Source organism: Entelurus aequoreus, linkage group LG25 (genome assembly GCF_033978785.1).
Source record: "Entelurus aequoreus isolate RoL-2023_Sb linkage group LG25, RoL_Eaeq_v1.1, whole genome shotgun sequence".
In the NCBI taxonomy this organism is placed as follows: Eukaryota; Metazoa; Chordata; class Actinopteri; order Syngnathiformes; family Syngnathidae; genus Entelurus; species Entelurus aequoreus.
The window spans coordinates 13,226,793-13,242,828 of record NC_084755.1 but is presented as its reverse complement, the minus strand read 5'-3'; the positions used below and the strand labels follow the sequence as shown (position 1 = coordinate 13,242,828).

Sequence of the window (16,036 nt, the reverse complement as noted above, 5' to 3'; positions counted from 1 at the left end):
AATGAAGTATTTACAAATATTTTTCAAGGATAAAAAAAATGGGGTGATTTTGTGGGGAGATTATATAATCTATGGTGGGTAGTAAAAAAATAAATACATAAAAAATCAACAATGTTGAAAGAGCCATATTGGGACCACAAATACAAAAGAGTAATCGGTCTGGAGCCGCAAAAAATGAAAATACTTATATAAGTGATATAAGGGTGGCACCATTAGCTATATTATCTTACCATAAAAATGACTTTAAAAGTCTTATATAAGTGTTATAATGAAGACAACACATGAGGTAAGTGTCTATATTAGATATATTAGCCTACTATCAAAATTACTTTAAAAGTCTTATAAACATTTTATAATGAAGGCAACACATGATGTAAGTGTCTATATTAGCTATATTAGACTACTATCAAAATGACTTTAAAAGTCTTATATACGTGTTATAACGAAGACAACACATGATGTAAGTGTCTATATTAGCTATATTAGGCTACTATCAAAATGACTTTAAAAGTCTTATATAAGTGTTATAATGAAGACAACACATGACGTAAGTGTCTATATTAGCCTACCATCAAAATGACTTTAAAAGTCGTATGTAAGTGTTACAACGAAGACAACACATGATGTAAGTGTCTATATTATAAATATTAACCTACTATCAAAATGACTTTAAAAGTCTTATAAAAATTGTATAATGAAGGCAACACATGATGTAAGTGTCTATGTTAGCTATATTAGACTACTATCAAAATGACTTTAAAAGTCTTATATACGTGTTATAACGAAGACAACACATGATGTAAGTGTCTATATTAGCTATATTAGGCTACTATCAAAATGACTTTAAAAGTCTTATATAAGTGTTATAATGAAGACAACACATGACGTAAGTGTCTATATTAGCCTACTATCAAAATGACTTTAAAAGTCGTATGTAAGTGTTACAACGAAGGCAACACATGATGTAAGTGTCTATATTATAAATATTAACCTACTATAAAAATGACTTTAAAAGTCTTATAAAAATTTTATAATGAAGGCAACACATGATGTAAGTGTCTATATTAGCTATATTAGACTACTATCAAAATGACTTTAAAAGTCTTATATACGTGTTATAACGAAGACAACACATGATGTAAGTGTCTATATTAGCTATATTAGGCTACTATCAAAATTACTTTAAAAGTCTCATGTAAGTGTGAGAATGAAGACAGCACATGACGTGTCTATATTAGCCTACTATCAAAATGACTTTAAAAGTCTTATAAAAGTGTTATAATGAAGACAACACATGACGTAAGTGTCTATATTAGCCTACTATCAAAATTACTTTAAAAATCTTACATAATTATTATAATGAAGACAACACATGACGCAAGTGGCTAATTAGCTATATTAGCCTACTATCTAAATGACTTTAAAAGTCCTATGTAAGTGTTATAATGAAGACAACGCATGATGTAAGTGTCTGTATTAGCTTACTATCAAAATTACTTCAAAAGTCTTAAATAAGTGTTATAATGAAGGCAACACATGATGTAAGTGTCTATATTAGCTAAATTAGCCTACTATCAAAATGACTTCAACAGTCTTATATAAGTGTTATAACGAAGACAACACATGACGTAAGTGTCTATATTAGCCTACTATCAAACTGACTTTAAAAGTCGTATATAAGTGTTATAACAAAGACAACACATGATGTAAGTGTCTATATTAGCCTACTATCAAAATTACTTTAAAAGTCTTATATAAGTGTTATAATGAATACAACACATGATGTAAGTGTATATATTTGCCTACTATCAAAATTACTTTAAAAGTATCATGTAAGTGTTATAATGAAGACAACACATGACGTAAGTGTCTATATTAGCTATATTAGGCTTCTATCAAAATTACTTTAAAAGTCTTATGCAAGTGTTATAACGAAGACAACACATGATTTAAGTGTCTATATTAGCCTACTATCAAAATTACTTTAAAAGTCTTATGCAAGTGTTATAACGAAGACAACACATGATTTAAGTGTCTATATTAGCCTACTATCAAAATTACTTTAAATGTCTTATGTAAGTGTTATAATGAAGACAACACATGATGTAAGTGTCTATATTAGCCTACTATCAAAATGACTTTCAACGTCTTATGTAAGTGTTGCAATGAAGACGTAACACGTGATGTAAGTGTCTATATTAGCTATATTAGCCTACTATCAAAATGACTTTAAAAGTCTTATATAAGTGTTATAACGAAGACAACACATGATGTAAGTGGCTAATTAGCTATATTAGCCTACTATCAAAATGACTTTAAAAGTCCTATGTAAGTGTTATAATGAAGACAACACATGATGTAAGTGTCTATATTAGCTTACTATCAAAATTACTTCAAAACTCTTAAATAAGTGTTATAATGAAGGCAACACATGATGTAAGTGTCTATATTAGCTATATTAGGCTACTATCAAAGTGACTTTCAAAGTCGTATATAAGTGTTATAATGAAGACAACACATGATGTAAGTGTCTATATTAGCTATATTAGCCTACTATCGAAATGACTTTAACAGTCTTATATAAGTGTTATAATGAAGACCACACATGATGTAGGTGTCTATATTAGCTATATTAGCCTACTATCAAAATGACTTTAACAGTCTTATATAAGTGTTATAACGAAGGCAACACATGACGTAAGTGTCTATATTTGCCTACTATCAAACTGACTTTAAAAGTCGTATATAAGTGTTATAACAAAGACAACACATGATGTAAGTGTCTATATTTGCCTACTATCAAAATTACTTTAAAAGTATCATGTAAGTGTTATAATGAAGACAACACATGACGTAAGTGTCTATATTAGCTATATTAGGCTTCTATCAAAATTACTTTAAAAGTCTTATGCAAGTGTTATAACGAAGACAACACATGATTTAAGTGTCTGTATTAGCCTACTATCAAAATTACTTTAAATGTCGTATGTAAGTGTTATAACGAAGACAACACATGATGTAAGTGTCTATATAAGCTATAATAGCCTACTATCAAAATGACTTTCAAAGTTGTATATAAGTGTTATAATGAAGACAACACATGATGTAAGTGTCTATATTAGCCTACTATCAAAATGACTTTAAACGTCTTATGTAAGTGTTGCAATGAAGACAACACATGATGTAAGTGTCTATATTAGCTATTTTAGCCTACTATCAAAATGACTTTAAAAGTCTTGTATAAGTGTTATAACGAGGACAACACATGATGTAAGTGGCTAATTAGCTATATTAGCCTACTATCAAAATGACTTTAAAAGTCCTATGTAAGTGTTATAATGAAGACAACACATGATGTAAGTGTCTATATTAGCTTACTATCAAAATTACTTCAAATCTCTTATATAAGTGTTATAACGAAGGCAACACATGACGTAAGTGTCTATATTAGCTGTATTAGCCTACTATCAAATGACTTTAACAGTCTTATATAAATGTTATAACGAAGACAACACATGATGTACGTGTCTACATTAGCTATATTAGCCTACTATCAAAATGGCTTTAAAAGTCTTATATAAGTGTTATAATGAAGACAACACATGACATAAGTGTCTATATTAGCCTACTATCAAACTTACTTTAAAAGCCTTATATAAGTAAGTGTTATAATGAATACAACACATGATGTAAGTGTCTATATTAGCTATTATAGCCTAGTATCAAAATTACTTTAAAAGTCTTACATAAGTGTTATAATGAATACAACACATGATGTAAGTGTCTATATTAGCTATATTAGCCTACTATCAAAATGACTATTTGTCGCAGGCTCACGCAAATCTTCGTTGACAGAAATGTTTAAATTTACAATTTGTTCTACATATTTGTACAACACCGGAAAACATTAGTAAACCTTCTCAGAGGATGAAATAACTCTTGGAAATTACTTCCTTAGAATGGCCAAAGGTATAGATGTGTGTGTCTAAGTTAAAGGAAACGGCACGCTGTCTTCTTTTAATAGATGTATTACAATCGTTGGCAAGCTAAGTAACGTTTGCTGTGGTCTGGAACAACACGGCACACAAACAACTATAAGAAATGCAGCCATACAGATAATTTGTCATGAGACATAAACACAAACATATCAAACAGTGAGCTTTCTAACAATTAGGAAAGTTTGTGTCGTGTTTGTCCTCCTACAGAAACCATATTACAGCAAAAAAACATATATATATTTTTTTCCATTTTCATACATTTTTGAAAAAGCTCCACGCGCCGCTAAAGAGTCACATGTGGCTCCAGAGCCATGGGTTGCTGACCCCCGAGCTACACTATGAACACATGAGGATATATGAGGTGTAATATCTGCTTTGTTGCCCTTTTCAACCCACTAAAAAATACATAGAGGGCAGCGCTGCCACCATTCCTGCCATAAAACACGTCTTTGGGTGTCGTTATGTTGAGCTGCAGGTACTCTGGTCTGAATCAAAACTAAATAAAAATAAACGTGCTTAAAGTAAGGACTTGATGGGCAGCTTTCCAGCTCTTAAAGGGGAAGTGCACTTTTATTGGAATGTTGTCCATCATTTGCAATCCTTATGTAAAACACATATGTTTTTCTTTTTTATGCATTTTAACTAGTAAATCACTTCAATCCAAAGTCCACTTACCGATGCCTTTTAGACGATCTGTCACTTGTCAGCGCTCTTATTTTTGTTCCGCTCCTTTCCCTCACCTGTCCCTGATTGGCAGCCTGGCACACCTGGTTGCAGTTGCCAATCAGGCTGCTATTTATGCCTGCCTCGCCTGTCCGTCAGGGCTCGAGGGTTAATTATGTTAAGGACCTTTTGCTGCAGGCATGACTGCTCCTCCTATTTTGAGTACAATAAAACATTGATTTTATTTTATTTGTTTGATGTTTTTGTCCTGTCCAGCTACTCAGGCAAATCTGTAGTTGATGTAGATGCCCGTATCGGCTGTACAAATGTACTTTACAAAAGAGAAGTGTGGGATACTTCTCTTGTTGCCTTATTTGTATTTGACTTTATTAAATAGATTTATATTATTATTTGGTGCAGCCGGGCCGGAGCACGAGGGGATATAAAGAGAAAAAAAAGGAAGACAGAGGGGGAAATTGCGGGGACAAGAGGGGGATACGACAGAGAGACAAAAACAACAGCAAATAAACAACAACAACAACAACAGAACAACATCAGCGAATAGGATATTTACAAATATGATGGCAAAAGTGATAGCAAAGAAGCAAACGCTACAAATGGAGCAATAAAAAGACCAATAAAAATAGTACTATTGATAATGAATAATAACAATAATTACCTCTATTATCAACAATACAATTGTTCAAATGCAACAATACATATAAGTAATGATTAGGCATGTTATATTATTATCGGCCGATAAATGCTTTGAAATGTAATATCGGTTTCAAAAAAAGGTATGACTTTTTAAAACGCCGCTGTGTACACGGACGTAGGTAGAAGTGTATAGCGTCAATAAACCTTAAAGGCACTTCCTTTGCGTGCCGGCCCAGTCACATAATATCTACGGCTTTTCACACACACAAGTGAATGCCTTTCCTACTTGGTCAACAGCCATACAGGTCACACAGAGTAGACATATAAACAACTTAAACACTGTTACAAATATGCGCGACACTGTGAACCCACACCAAACAAGAATGACAAACACATGCTACCCCCCACACCTCAACCCCGCCCACCTCAACCTCCTCATGCTCTCTCAGGGAGAGAATGTCCCAAATTCCAAGCTGCTGTTTTGAGGCATGTACTTTGTGACTTCAATAATAAATATGGCAGTGCCATGTTGGCATTTTTTTTCCATAACTTGAGTTGATTTATTTTGGAAAACCTTGTCACATTGTTTAATGCATCCAGCGGGGCATCACAACAAAATTAGGCATAGTAATGTGTCAATTCCACGACTGTATATATCGTATCGGTTGATATCGGAATCGGTAATTAAGAGTTGGACAATATCGGAATATCGGATATCGGCAAAAAAAACATTATGGGACATCTCTAGTAATGATAACTTAAAATAATGGAGGGGAGGAAAGAGAAACCAACTATATTAACCTTATTGTTATAGTAACAATAGGTTAAGCTTTGTCAGTGTGCCAATAATAAAAGACTCTTACCTGCACATTGTCCTCCTGTTTCCTGCATCTTGGGGTCACAACTACCACTATAGAGTTCCTCACAGCTTATGGCTCTATTCTGCCTATAACATGCTTAAAAATAGATCCAAACACTTCCATCAACGTTTTAAATAGACACTGTAAGTATATGTAGTCCCAGGCACATTCATAATACAATATATTTACATACTTTGCCTATATTAAGCATACATTAATTTCACAAACGCATGACAACGATTGCTTTTTCCATCGACAACATCACTGATTGTTACTCACTGCAGACTTCATGAGATGCAACGGACATAATAAAACATCACTTACTGTACAATGTCTGCTCTCACTGCCAGGATGTTGATATATTCCCGTTTAGATTTTTTGGGGCTGTCAAAGTGTACTAACTTCAACGTATTAGTGTATGTCCACATCATTTTACTATCCAGTTGAGAGGCATTATTTGTAATCTAGAATACACTTTCATGAGCTCTGAGGCGAGAAAGCAGCTCACCAGCTGATGATGTCAATACCAGGGCTGTAAATCTTTCGGCACCGCATGATTCGATTCAGATCTTGGGGGTAAAGATTCGATTCATCATCGATTCTCGATTCAAAACGATTCTTGATTCAAAATCTATACTTTTTTTAATAACATTTAATGCTAGTTCTATGATTAACTACATTTCTCCATAAAATAAATAAACAGCCGACGAATGGTCTATTTTCGGTCTTTTTTCATATGTAAGGCACATAGGGCGCATTAAAGAGTCATATTTTTATTTATTTTTCTAAATGTAAAACACTTCCTTGTGGTCTACATAACATGTGATGGTGGTTCTTTGGTCAAAATGTTGCATAGATGATGTTTTACAGATCATCTTCAAGCTGCTTTTTGACAGTCGTTATTTTACCAGTCCGGCCCACATGGGAGTAGAATTTTCTCCATGCGGCCCCCGATCTAAAATGAGTTTGGCACCTATGATGTAAACACTAGGACCGCCAAAATTAGTAGGACAAAACGACACTTGCCAAATAGTCTGTAATCACTGAAGCATGTTTAATATAAACAGTGGGATTTCTAACAATTAGGAAGGTTTGTCCTCCTACAGAAACCATATTAAAACAAAAAATATATTTTTTCCTTCATCTTTTTCCATTTTTTATACATTTTTGAAAAAGCTCCAGAGAGGGACTAGGCTAAAGATCCACATGTGGCATCTAGAGCCATGGGTTGCCGACCCCCAGAATAGACGCAAAGACGTCATAACTCTCATTGACTCCATTGTAAGTAGACTTTTATTTGCGTTTATTTACGATTTAAAATGTTGTGTACTAGGAGGAGTAGACGGCACAGACACAAGGGGGGCGTAGTTTAGCTGTATATATGTTTTTATTATATATATATATATATATATATATATATATATATATATATATATATATATATATATATATATATATATATATATATATATATATATATATATATATATATATATATGTATATATATACATATACACTACTGTTCAAAAGTTTGGGGTAACCCAAACAATTTTGTGGAATAGCCTTCATTTCTAAGAACAAGAATAGACTGTCGAGTTTCAGATGAAAGTTCTCTTTTTCTGGCCATTTTGAGCGTTTAATTGACCCCACAAATGTGATGCTCCAGAAACTCAATCTGCTCAAAGGAAGGTCAGTTTTGTAGCTTCTGTAACGAGCTAAACTGTTTTCAGATGTGTGAACATGATTGCACAAGGTTTTTTTATAATCATCAATTAGCCTTCTGAGCCAATGAGCAAACACATTGTGCCATTAGAACACTGGAGTGATAGTTGCTGGAAATGGGCCTCTATACACCTATGTAGATATTGCACCAAAAACCAGACATTTGCAGCTAGAATAGTCATTTACCACATTATCAATGTATAGAGTGTATTTCTTTAAAGTGAAGACTAGTTTAAAGTTATCTTCATTGAAAAGTACAGTGCTTTTCATTAAAAAATAAGGACATTTCAATGTGACCCCAAACTTTTGAACGGTAGTGTATATATACATATATATATATATATATATATATATATATATATATATATATATATATATATATATATATATATATATATATATATATATATATATATATATATATATATATATATATATATATATATATATATATATATATACAGTGGGGCAAAAAAGTATTTAGTCAGCCACCCATTGATTGTCAATGGGTGGCTGACTAAATACTTTTTTGCCCCACTGTATATATATATATATATATATATATATATATATATATATATATATATATATATATATATATATATATATATATATATATATATATATACCTGTATATATATATATACCTGTATATATATATATATATATATATATATATATATATATATATATATATATATATATATATATATATATATATATATATATATATACCTGTATATATATATATACCTGTATATATATATATATATATATATATATATATATATATATATATATATATATATATATATATATATATATATATATATATATATATATATATATATATATATATATATTAGGATATGTATAATAATCAAACAATAATATAACTAACTAGAGAATGTAGTGTGACAAAAATCCAAGAGAGTGTATGGTGTGTGTGACTATGTGTATGAATTAACTGTTGAGCGTTACCTTAAATGTTGAGCGAGAGGCTAGTCCAAAAAGGGGGCAGGGCAGGCTCATAGATCCGTGAAACAAGCAGGAAGTCGGGGGCTATAGCAGGGCGTAGGAGGTCCAAGCGGGAGGTGGAGATCCAAGAGGCAGTCCGGGAAGCAGAGGAACAAGAAATGACGAGACACACAGCTCGTCAACACTGGAACGGAGGTCTGCAGTCGGAGCGACAAGGAGGACACGAGACAATCAATAACACGGGAAAGAAAACACAGAGAGCATAGAGCTGGATGATAGCTTACGGTACTCAAACAGAAGATTACGTTCTGGCCCGGAACGCAGGTCTGCAATGGCTTAAGAAGCCCAAGGAGATCATTAACCACAGGTGCGCTGAGTGCTAATTTTTTGCAGATGCTTGCTGCCGCCGGAGTGAAGCATGCAGGAGATGAGCGGCCATGGGCTCATTGATGCATTAAAAAAAGACGTCTGTTCTTGTCCCTCATATAGATTGTGAACTATGGGCAACATCCAAAAGAAATTTGCAGTTCCCCTTCAAGCATTGTTGGAATGTGAGGATTGCACAACGTGTACTGCTGCACAACCACACTAGCCGCCACAAGATCACAATCACACTTGCCAGAGTGCCCTTTACCTGCAGCAAACATGTAAAAGCCGTGGTGAAAACAGGTGCGAGCTCAGTTTCCGGGATGTCACCTCATGAAACAGCCTTTTTCATGTAGCCATTTTTTTTTCTCTCACTGCTTACATATGCCGCCCGCCCGGTGCCCCCAGCCCCTGCCCCCCACCCAGTAATGATGTGCTGATTATGAGACTCTCAGGCCAGGCAGATTGCTCTTCAGCCTCGTTGCAGCGCTGGAAGAAAATTGCCACCGTCTTGTCTCCGACCCCCGCATCCCCCACCACCACCTGTTGACATTAGCAAGCTGCAAGGGGACGGCGCCACAGGGGTGCTCAGCCTCTGAGTGTTTTACAGACGTTGGCGGATGCTACAAGTCATGCATGGGAGAAGCAGAGAGAAGCATACCTTGCATTAATGCAGGGGTGTCAAACTCAAATACAGAGTGGGCCAAAATTTAAAACTGAACAAAGCCGCGGGCCAAGGTTGAACAAATTCACCTTTTAACAGAGACCCAAACAAGTTTTGCATTGAATATTGAACAAGCAAGGCTTATATAACTTTATAGTGACATGCAAGGGAATGCGGCTTAAATACCGGTGCACTTTATAATATAATATGGTATCTTAAAAATGTGGATGAATTAATAACAGGGCACTTTGTGTGAAACCTTACAAAAACGATTACTTCCCCCCAATCCATCAACATATTTAACCTCCATGATATATCAGAATGTTATGGTGTATGGGGTTTATAACTATGACACATAGATTTCATAAAACACCAACAAAGACACTGAAAAGTTGTGTTATTGTTTGTGCTATGGCGTCATCTTTTGGACGAGTTTACTTACAGCGGGTGTTGTGGGTTGAAAGACTACAGCATTTCCTTCTGTTTAGTGCCTTGAACCAGAAGTACAAGTGTCGTTCCGTCTTCTCTCGTCCTCCATAGCGTTTCTACTCGTATGGTTTCTTCATTCATCACTCCAAGCAGCGTGTCTAAGTTTTACAATATAACTAAAACAATTCATATTTACTAAACCGTCAGGTGTTTCATAGTAGTGTTTTCATGCATATGTGTACGTGTTATTGTAACATAGTCAAGCTAGGGTCGTTAGTATTAGCCAATATGCTTTCACGTTTACAAATGTCGGTGTTATTATTATTAACTTATAACAGCATTTTTTTTGTATTGTTTCAGTTTCACAAATTCTCAGCAAATTCACAAATATGTCACCGTGGACTCATGAAGTCTGTTTAGCTGATTGGAGAGCTAGCTTCGGCAGCTACTGGGTCCATGATGACGACTTATGTTTTGTTTGTTCAGCCGTTTTACTGCCATTTAACAGACACCGTTTGGAAACAATTAAGGTATGTAAATAAACATTTACAAAACCTTTCTGTGTGAATAATTAATTTCACAACGTATATATCTGCGCCTTGTAGTTCGGTGTGGCTAATATATGGAAAAATATATTTTTCTTATAAAATTTAGGGAATGCGGCTTAAATACCGGTGCACTTTATAATATAATATGGTATCTTAAAAATGTAGATCAATTAATAACAGTGTGCTTTGTGTGAAACCTTACAAAAACGATTGCCTCCCCCTAATGCTCCGTCAACATATTCCACCCCCATGATATATCAGAATGTTATGGTGTATGGGGTTTATAACTATGACACATATATTTCATAAAACACCAACAAAGACACTGAAAAGTTGTGTTATTGTTTGTGCTATGGCGTCATCTTTTGGACGCGTTTACTTACAGCGGGTGTTGTGGGTTGAAAGACTACAGCATTTCCTTCTGTTTAGTGCCTTGAACCAGAAGTACAAGTGTCGTTCCGTCTTCTCGTCCTCCATAGCGTTTGTACTCGTATGGTTTCTTCATTCATCACTCCAAGTTTTACAATATAACTAAAACAATTCATATTTACTAAACAGTCAGGTGTTTCATAGTAGTGTTTTCATGCATATTTGTACGTGTTATTGTAACGTAGTCAAGCTAGGGTCGTTAGTATTAGCCAATATGCTCTCACGTTTACAAATGTCGGTGTTATTATTATTAACTTATAACGGCATTTTTTTTGTATTGTTTCAGTTTCACAAATTCTCAGCAAATTCACAAATATGTCACCGTGGACTCATGAAGTCTGTTTAGCTGATTGGAGAGCTAGCTTCGGCAGCTACTGGGTCCATGATGACGACTTATGTTTTGTTTGTTCAGCCGTTTTACTGCCATTTAACAGACACCGTTTGGAAACAATTAAGGTATGTAAATAAACATTTACAAAACCTTTCTGTGTGAATAATTAATTTGACAACGTATATATCTGCGCCTTGTAGTTCGGTGTGGCTAATATATGGAAAAATATATTTTTATTATAAAATTTAGGGAATGCGGCTTAAATACCGGTGCACTTTATAATATAATATGGTATCTTAAAAATGTAGATCAATTAATAACAGTGTGCTTTGTGTGAAACCTTACAAAAACGATTGCCTCCCCCTAATGCTCCGTCAACATATTCCACCCCCATGATATATCAGAATGTTATGGTGTATGGGGTTTATAACTATGACACATAGATTTCATAAAACACCAACAAAGACACTGAAAAGTTGTGTTATTGTTTGTGCTATGGCGTCATCTTTTGGACGCGTTTACTTACAGCGGGTGTTGTGGGTTGAAAGACTACAGCATTTCCTTCTGTTTAGTGCCTTGAACCAGAAGTACAAGTGTCGTTCCGTCTACTCGTCCTCCATAGCGTCTCTACTCGTATGGTTTCTTCATTCATCACTCCAAGTTTTACAATATAACTAAAACAATTCATATTTACTAAACCGTCATGTGTTTGATAGTAGTGTTTTCATGCATTATTGTACGTGTTATTGTAACGTAGTCAAGCTAGGGTCGTTAGTATTAGCCAATATGCTTTCACGTTTACAAGTGTCTGTGTTATTATTTTTAACTTATAATGGCATTATTTTTGTATTGTTTCAGTTTCACAATTTCTCTGCAAATTCCCAAAGACGTCACCGTGGACTCATGAAGTCTGTTTAGCTGATTGGAGAGCTAGCTTCGGCAGCTAGTGGGTCCATGATGACGACTTATGTTTTGTTTGTTCAGCCGTTTTACTGCCATTTAACAGACACCGTTTGGAAACAATTAAGGTATGTAAATAAACATTTACAAAATCTTTCTGTGCAAATAATTAATTTCTCAACATGTGGCTAATATATGGAAAAATATTGTTTTCTTATCAAATCTAGGGAATGCATCTTAAATACCGGTGCGTTCTATAATCCGGAAAATATGGTATTTTAAAAACGTAAATGGATTAACAACAGGGCGCTTTTTGTGAAATCTTACAAAAACGATTGCATCCCCTAATGCTCCGTCAACATTAAGACAGCATAACAACATATTTCACCTCCATGATGTATCAGAATGTTATGGGGTATAACTATGCCTGGAGAGTAGTACAGTATAATGCAAGTTTAATTCTTAGTCAGTTTCTGGTAAGGTTATATGAGAAGTGGGGAGAAAGACAATAGTTTGTTTTGTTGTTAATTTTGTCATTTAGCACAAACAACTAATTGTATTGCACATGCTCGTAAATGCACAATGACAATCATCTTGCTCATTAACAATGTTTCCCCCCTCCCTTCTAATATGAAGGCTTTGCACCACATGGGAATAATCCAAACATGATTGGATAATAATAATTTTGCTTCATTAAAGCATGTTAATTGATACGTGTAATCCAGCGATTGTAGTCTGTAACTTGTTGCAAATGCAAAAAAAAAAATCCATCCCTCAGCTGCGCTAAGCCAAATCCGCCCCTGCTTCATACACATATAAACTAATGAAAATGTCAAATATCTATTTTTACACAGCCTGTAAATTTCAACATTGTTTCACCATTTCCCCCCCCCACGTTGGTGGTGTTTTTCAACAACAGTGACTCAGAAAAAAAGGTGGGGAAAATGTCAGCTTTGTAGAGGGGCCAAGTCAATATTTTTGGAATATTGACTTTATTATCAGAGGCTGCAACAGAAGTGGGACGTTGCCGGTGTGTGAGAACATACCACAGAAACAGGGATGAGGAGTACCGTATTTTCCGGACCATAGGGTGCACCGGATTATAAGGCGCACTGCTGATGAATGGTCTATTTTTGATCTGTTTTCATATATAAAGCGCACCGGATTATAGGGCGCATTAAAGGAGTCATATTATTATTATTTTTTACGTGGCTCACCTTCGGCGGCGTCTTCTCCCCGTCATCTTTGTTGTAGCGGTGTAGCGTGCAAGGACGGGAGTGGAAGAAGCGTCAAAAGATGGAGCTAACTGTTTTAATGACATTCAGACTTTACTTCAATCAATAACGGAGCAGCATCTCCTCATCCGGAAACAACAACACCGGAAATGTGTCCTGTGAAAAACCGTCCGACTGGAACTCTAATAATATACTACATCCTCTTGAAAATGAGAGTCGAGAACGCGAAATGGACATTCACAGTGACTTTTATCCCCACGACAAAGCTCTTTAGCTACGGAGCTAACGTGATAGCATCGGGCTTAACTGCAGATAGAAACAAAAGAAATAAACCCCTGACTGGAAGGATAGACAGAAAATCAACAATACTATTAAACCATGGACCTGTAACTACACGGTTAATTCTTTCCAGCCTGGCGAAGCTTAACAATGCTGTTGCTAACGACGCCATTGAAGCTAAATTAGCTACGGTACCTCACAGAGCTATGCTAAAAACATTAGCTATCCACCTACGCCAGCCAGCCCTCATCTGCTCATCAACACCCGTGCTCACCTGCGTTCCAGCGATCGACGGTGCGACGAAGGACTTCACCCGATCATCGATGCGGTCGGCGGCTAGCGTCGGATAGCGCGTCTGCTATCCAAGTCAAAGTCCTCCCGGTTGTGTTGCTGCAGCCAGCCGCTAATACACCGATCCCACCTACAGCTTTCTTCTTTGCAGTCTCCATTGTTCATTAAACAAATTGCAAAAGATTCACCAACACAGATGTCCAGAATACTGTGGAATTAGCACAATTTGGAATTTTGCGATGAAAACAGAGCTGTTTGTATTGGGATACAAGGGTGTCCCAATTCTTCCGCATCAACCATTGACGTCACACGCAAACGTCATCTTACATAGACGTTTTCAACCGGAAGTTTCATGGGAAATGTAAAATTGCACTTTATAAGTTAACCCGGCCGTATTGGCATGTGTTGCAATGTTAAGAGTTCATCATTGATTTATAAACTATCAGACTGCGTGGTCGGTAGTAGTGGGTTTCAGTAGGCCTTTAAGAAAATTACTCATTATGAACAGATCAGGGGCCGTACTTATCAAGCTTCTTAGAGTGCCATTTTACACTTAAGTCCTGAGAATTTGCGAAATTTAGTCCTACTCTCAAACTTAAGAATAAAAGCTTTTTATCAATGTTCTTAAGTCTAAGAATCACTCCTACTCTCCACGATATTTAAGAGACCTTCAGAGGTGTCTTAAGTGGTTAGGAGTTGCCAGCAGGGGATGGCACTGAGGCGAGAGAGACGTGCGCGAACATTCAGGGAGCGGAACGATGTCCTGGAATTGTTTGATGACGAGCAGCTGATCAAACGGTATCGTTTAGACAGAGCGGGTATTATTTTTGTCACAGATTTAATACTTTTCGATTCCATGTTGATTTCTGCATGTGGCTGCAGTGGGCTAGTATATATAGAGCCACCCACACCAGTTTCAAATCAGTTGCCTAATTAATGAATTGGAAAGAAAATGTTATGACAGTAGCGTATGTGTGTGGCCGTGAGGTGAGTGACGTCAGTGAGTGTGTGGGCGAGAGAAGAGAAGAGAGGGAGCGGTAGCGTGAGTGCCGGCGGGGACTAGTTTGTTTTGTATTATTTTGTAGTTTATTGTCAAAATATACACTCCCATTGTCCAATTAAATATTTCCAAGATATTTCTTTATTCTTAGACAACGGATTCCCTTCCGTGATTGGTCATTTCTATGGACACAGAAATGACGTCACCTAAAATTCCGTTTACGGCACATAGTAATGTCGTAATTCAGCTCTGAGTGTGACACTTAAGATTCAGTCCTACACTTTGCTGAAAGTGTGAGTAAGACGCTTGATAACTAACTTTTAAGTGCAGCTTTCAGCGAAGAATTTATTTACTCTTAAGTCAACTCTTAGCAGACTTCTTAGGAGTAATTCTGAGAAGCTTGATAAGTACGGCCCCAGATTGGTACGAGCTCTATATGGAGCATAATGTATAATTATAATTGCCTTTTTCTGGAGCTTAAATAGTGGTTCAATAGTGTCCCTGTAGGTGTGCCCCCAAACGTCAGCGCAATACGGTAAAGGCGGCAATAACCGAGCTAAGTAAATCGTTCTAAGTGAATTGAGCCGATTGCTGCAGCCGGAGTGGCGCACGCCTGGCGCGCTCTTGGAGGTGCGCCCAGCTCAGCGCACAGATGAATGCGCACGGGCCGTGTCAAAAAGGGCTT

The 16,036-nt window shown here is 35.9% G+C and overlaps 1 protein-coding gene across 1 annotated transcript in view; it reads right to left on the bottom strand.

The window, feature by feature from the left end:
• sdk2a (sidekick cell adhesion molecule 2a) overlaps positions 1-4,753 on the bottom strand; it is a 405,582-nt gene extending 400,829 nt beyond the window's left edge. Inside the window, exon 1 of the mRNA XM_062036709.1 lies at positions 4,674-4,753. The gene's annotated coding sequence lies outside the window, so the exon portion shown is untranslated. The remainder of the gene's footprint in view (positions 1-4,673) is intronic.
• Between the last annotated feature and the right edge of the window lie 11,283 nt (positions 4,754-16,036).